Source organism: Vanacampus margaritifer, unplaced genomic scaffold, assembly GCF_051991255.1.
Source record: "Vanacampus margaritifer isolate UIUO_Vmar unplaced genomic scaffold, RoL_Vmar_1.0 HiC_scaffold_27, whole genome shotgun sequence".
NCBI lineage: Eukaryota > Metazoa > Chordata > Actinopteri > Syngnathiformes > Syngnathidae > Vanacampus > Vanacampus margaritifer.
This window is the reverse complement of record NW_027520737.1, coordinates 1,306,804-1,313,524: the sequence shown is the minus strand read 5'-3', so window position 1 is coordinate 1,313,524 and position 6,721 is coordinate 1,306,804.

Here is a 6,721-nt window from a genome sequence, read left to right as displayed (position 1 = left end):
ATGAGCATAAGCACAATGAAATTAATGCTGGAATCATCTTCAGGATGCTAGAATACACTAAATACAGCAAAAATGTTGAGTCTACAACGTTTTGTTTAGGTGTGAGAGCCAAAATGAACTTTTTATGGCTTTAAATGCGTTTTCAGCCTGATTGTGCACTTTAGGTGAAAATGTCAAAATCTTCAAAATGAGCATAAGCACAATGAAATTAATGCTGGAATCATCTTCAGGATGCTAGAATACACTAAATACAGCAAAAATTTTGAGTCTACAACGTTTAGTTTAGGTGTGAGAGCCAAAATGAACTTTTTATTGCTTTAAACGCGTTTTCAGCCTGATTGTGCACTTTAGGTGAAAATGTCAAAATCTTAAAAATGAGCATAAGCACAATGAAATTAATGCTGGAATCATCTTCAGGATGCTAGAATACACTAAATACAGCAAAAATTTTGAGTCTACAACGTTTAGTTTAGGTGTGAGAGCCAAAATGAACTTTTTATTGCTTTAAACGCGTTTTCAGCCCCTGATTGTACACTTAAGGTGAAAATGTCAAAATCTTCAAAATGAGCATAAGCACAATGAAATTAATGCTGGAATCATCTTCAGGATGCTAGAATACACTAAATACAGCAAAAATTTTGAGTCTACAAGGTTTAGTTTAGGTGTGAGAGCCAAAATGAACTTTTTATTGCTTTAAACGCGTTTTCAGCCCCTGATTGTGCACTTTAGGTGAAAATGTCAAAATCTTAAAAATGAGCATAAGCACAATGAAAAAATTATTGCCGGAATCATCTTCAGGATGCTAGAATACACTAAATACAGCAAAAATTTTGAGTCTACAACGTTTAGTTTAGGTGTGAGAGCCAAAATGAACTTTTTATTGCTTTAAACGCGTTTTCAGGCCCTGATTGTACACTTAAGGTGAAAATGTCAAAATCTTCAAAATGAGCATAAGCACAATGAAATTAATGCTGGAATCATCTTCAGGATGCTAGAATACACTAAATACAGCAAAAATTTTGAGTCTACAACGTTTAGTTTAGGTGTGAGAGCCAAAATGAACTTTTTATTGCTTTAAACGCGTTTTCAGCCCCTGATTGTACACTTAAGGTGAAAATGTCAAAATCTTCAAAAATGAGCATAAGCACAATGAAATTAATGCTGGAATCATCTTCAGGATGCTAGAATACACTAAATACAGCAAAAATTTTGAGTCTACAACGTTTAGTTTAGGTGTGAGAGCCAAAATGAACTTTTTATTGCTTTAAACGCGTTTTCAGCCCCTGATTGTACACTTAAGGTGAAAATGTCAAAATCTTAAAAATGAGCATAAGCACAATGAAATTAATGCTGGAATCATCTTCAGGATGCTAGAATACACTAAATACAGCAAAAATGTTGAGTCTACAACGTTTTGTTTAGGTGTGAGAGCCAAAATGAACTTTTTATGGCTTTAAATGCGTTTTCAGACTGATTGTGCACTTTAGGTGAAAATGTCAAAATCTTCAAAATGAGCATAAGCACAATGAAATTAATGCTGGATTCATCTTCAGGATGCTAGAATACACTAAATACAGCAAAAATTTTGAGTCTACAACGTTTAGTTTAGGTGTGAGAGCCAAAATGAACTTTTTATTGCTTTAAACGCGTTTTCAGCCCCTGATTGTACACTTAAGGTGAAAATGTCAAAATCTTCAAAATGAGCATAAGCACAATGAAATTAATGCTGGAATCATCTTCAGGATGCTAGAATACACTAAATACAGCAAAAATTTTGAGTCTACAACGTTTAGTTTAGGTGTGAGAGCCAAAATGAACTTTTTATTGCTTTAAACGCGTTTTCAGCCCCTGATTGTACACTTAAGGTGAAAATGTCAAAATCTTCAAAATGAGCATAAGCACAATGAAATTAATGCTGGAATCATCTTCAGGATGCTAGAATACACTAAATACAGCAAAAATTTTGAGTCTACAACGTTTAGTTTAGGTGTGAGAGCCAAAATGAACTTTTTATTGCTTTAAACGCGTTTTCAGCCTGATTGTGCACTTTAGGTGAAAATGTCAAAATCTTAAAAATGAGCATAAGCACAATGAAATTAATGCTGGAATCATCTTCAGGATGCTAGAATACACTAAATACAGCAAAAATTTTGAGTCTACAACGTTTAGTTTAGGTGTGAGAGCCAAAATGAACTTTTTATTGCTTTAAACGCGTTTTCAGCCCCTGATTGTACACTTAAGGTGAAAATGTCAAAATCTTCAAAATGAGCATAAGCACAATGAAATTAATGCTGGAATCATCTTCAGGATGCTAGAATACACTAAATACAGCAAAAATGTTGAGTCTACAACGTTTTGTTTAGGTGTGAGAGCCAAAATGAACTTTTTATGGCTTTAAATGCGTTTTCAGCCTGATTGTGCACTTTAGGTGAAAATGTCAAAATCTTCAAAATGAGCATAAGCACAATGAAATTAATGCTGGAATCATCTTCAGGATGCTAGAATACACTAAATACAGCAAAAATTTTGAGTCTACAACGTTTAGTTTAGGTGTGAGAGCCAAAATGAACTTTTTATTGCTTTAAACGCGTTTTCAGCCTGATTGTGCACTTTAGGTGAAAATGTCAAAATCTTAAAAATGAGCATAAGCACAATGAAATTAATGCTGGAATCATCTTCAGGATGCTAGAATACACTAAATACAGCAAAAATTTTGAGTCTACAACGTTTAGTTTAGGTGTGAGAGCCAAAATGAACTTTTTATTGCTTTAAACGCGTTTTCAGCCCCTGATTGTACACTTAAGTTGAAAATGTCAAAATCTTAAAAATGAGCATAAGCACAATGAAATTATTGCTGGAATCATCTTCAGGATGCTAGAATACACTAAATACAGCAAAAATTTTGAGTCTACAAGGTTTAGTTTAGGTGTGAGAGCCAAAATGAACTTTTTATTGCTTTAAACGCGTTTTCAGCCCTTGATTGTACACTTAAGATGAAAATGTCAAAATCTTCCAAATGAGCATAAGCACAATGAAATTAATGCTGGAATCATCTTCAGGATGCTAGAATACACTAAATACAGCAAAAATGTTGAGTCTACAACGTTTTGTTTAGGTGTGAGAGCCAAAATGAACTTTTTATGGCTTTAAATGCGTTTTCAGCCTGATTGTGCACTTTAGGTGAAAATGTCAAAATCTTCAAAATGAGCATAAGCACAATGAAATTAATGCTGGAATCATCTTCAGGATGCTAGAATACACTAAATACAGCAAAAATTTTGAGTCTACAACGTTTAGTTTAGGTGTGAGAGCCAAAATGAACTTTTTATTGCTTTAAACGCGTTTTCAGCCTGATTGTGCACTTTAGGTGAAAACGTCAAAATCTTAAAAATGAGCATAAGCACAATGAAATTAATGCTGGAATCATCTTCAGGATGCTAGAATACACTAAATACAGCAAAAACTTTGAGTCTACAACGTTTAGTTTAGGTGTGAGAGCCAAAATGAACTTTTTATTGCTTTAAACGCGTTTTCAGCCCCTGATTGTACACTTAAGGTGAAAATGTCAAAATCTTAAAAATGAGCATAAGCACAATGAAATTAATGCTGGAATCATCTTCAGGATGCTAGAATACACTAAATACAGCAAAAATGTTGAGTCTACAACGTTTTGTTTAGGTGTGAGAGCCAAAATGAACTTTTTATGGCTTTAAATGCGTTTTCAGACTGATTGTGCACTATAGGTGAAAATGTCAAAATCTTCAAAATGAGCATAAGCACAATGAAATTAATGCTGGAATCATCTTCAGGATGCTAGAATACACTAAATACAGCAAAAATTTTGAGTCTACAACGTTTCGTTTAGGTGTGAGAGCCAAAATGAACTTTTGATTGCTTTAAACGCGTTTTCAGCCTGATTGTGCACTTTAGGTGAAAATGTCAAAATCTTAAAAATGAGCATAAGCACAATAAAATTAATGCTGGAATCATCTTCAGGATGCTAGAATACACTAAATACAGCAAAAATTTTGAGTCTACAACGTTTAGTTTAGGTGTGAGAGCCAAAATGAACTTTTTATTGCTTTAAACGCGTTTTCAGCCTGATTGTGCACTTGAGGTGAAAATGTCAAAATCTTAAAAATGAGCATAAGCACAATGAAATTAATGCTGGAATCATCTTCAGGATGCTAGAATACACTAAATACAGCAAAAATTTTGAGTCTACAAGGTTTAGTTTAGGTGTGAGAGCCAAAATGAACTTTTTATTGCTTTAAACGCGTTTTCAGCCCCTGATTGTACACTTAAGGTGAAAATGTCAAAATCTTCAAAATGAGCATAAGCACAATGAAATTATTGCTGGAATCATCTTCAGGATGCTAGAATACACTAAATACAGCAAAAATTTTGAGTCTACAAGGTTTAGTTTAGGTGTGAGAGCCAAAATGAACTTTTTATTGCTTTAAACGCGTTTTCAGCCCCTGATTGTACACTTAAGGTGAAAATGTCAAAAACTTAAAAATGAGCATAAGCACAATGAAATTAATGCTGGAATCATCTTCAGGATGCTAGAATACACTAAATACAGCAAAAATGTTGAGTCTACAACGTTTTGTTTAGGTGTGAGAGCCAAAATGAACTTTTTATGGCTTTAAATGCGTTTTCAGCCTGATTGTGCACTTTAGGTGAAAATGTCAAAATCTTCAAAATGAGCATAAGCACAATGAAATTAATGCTGGAATCATCTTCAGGATGCTAGAATACACTAAATACAGCAAAAATTTTGAGTCTACAACGTTTAGTTTAGGTGTGAGAGCCAAAATGAACTTTTTATTGCTTTAAACGCGTTTTCAGCCTGATTGTGCACTTTAGGTGAAAATGTCAAAATCTTAAAAATGAGCATAAGCACAATGAAATTAATGCTGGAATCATCTTCAGGATGCTAGAATACACTAAATACAGCAAAAATTTTGAGTCTACAACGTTTAGTTTAGGTGTGAGAGCCAAAATGAACTTTTTATTGCTTTAAACGCGTTTTCAGCCCCTGATTGTACACTTAAGGTGAAAATGTCAAAATCTTAAAAATGAGCATAAGCACAATGAAATTAATGCTGGAATCATCTTCAGGATGCTAGAATACACTAAATACAGCAAAAATGTTGAGTCTACAACGTTTTGTTTAGGTGTGAGAGCCAAAATGAGTTTTTTATGGCTTTAAATGCGTTTTCAGCCTGATTGTGCACTTTAGGTGAAAATGTCAAAATCTTCAAAATGAGCATAAGCACAATGAAATTAATGCTGGAATCATCTTCAGGATGCTAGAATACACTAAATACAGCAAAAATTTTGAGTCTACAACGTTTAGTTTAGGTGTGAGAGCCAAAATGAACTTTTTATTGCTTTAAACGCGTTTTCAGCCTGATTGTGCACTTTAGGTGAAAATGTCAAAATCTTAAAAATGAGCATAAGCACAATGAAATTAATGCTGGAATCATCTTCAGGATGCTAGAATACACTAAATACAGCAAAAATTTTGAGTCTACAACGTTTAGTTTAGGTGTGAGAGCCAAAATGAACTTTTTATTGCTTTAAACGCGTTTTCAGCCCCTGATTGTACACTTAAGGTGAAAATGTCAAAATCTTCAAAATGAGCATAAGCACAATGAAATTAATGCTGGAATCATCTTCAGGATGCTAGAATACACTAAATACAGCAAAAATTTTGAGTCTACAACGTTTAGTTTAGGTGTGAGAGCCAAAATGAACTTTTTATTGCTTTAAACGCGTTTTCAGCCCCTGATTGTACACTTAAGGTGAAAATGTCAAAATCTTCAAAAATGAGCATAAGCACAATGAAATTAATGCTGGAATCATCTTCAGGATGCTAGAATACACTAAATACAGCAAAAATTTTGAGTCTACAACGTTTAGTTTAGGTGTGAGAGCCAAAATGAACTTTTTATTGCTTTAAACGCGTTTTCAGCCCCTGATTGTACACTTAAGGTGAAAATGTCAAAATCTTAAAAATGAGCATAAGCACAATGAAATTAATGCTGGAATCATCTTCAGGATGCTAGAATACACTAAATACAGCAAAAATGTTGAGTCTACAACGTTTTGTTTAGGTGTGAGAGCCAAAATGAACTTTTTATGGCTTTAAATGCGTTTTCAGACTGATTGTGCACTTTAGGTGAAAATGTCAAAATCTTCAAAATGAGCATAAGCACAATGAAATTAATGCTGGAATCATCTTCAGGATGCTAGAATACACTAAATACAGCAAAAATTTTGAGTCTACAACGTTTAGTTTAGGTGTGAGAGCCAAAATGAACTTTTTATTGCTTTAAACGCGTTTTCAGCCCCTGATTGTACACTTAAGGTGAAAATGTCAAAATCTTCAAAATGAGCATAAGCACAATGAAATTAATGCTGGAATCATCTTCAGGATGCTAGAATACACTAAATACAGCAAAAATTTTGAGTCTACAACGTTTAGTTTAGGTGTGAGAGCCAAAATGAACTTTTTATTGCTTTAAACGCGTTTTCAGCCCCTGATTGTACACTTAAGGTGAAAATGTCAAAATCTTCAAAATGAGCATAAGCACAATGAAATTAATGCTGGAATCATCTTCAGGATGCTAGAATACACTAAATACAGCAAAAATTTTGAGTCTACAACGTTTAGTTTAGGTGTGAGAGCCAAAATGAACTTTTTATTGCTTTA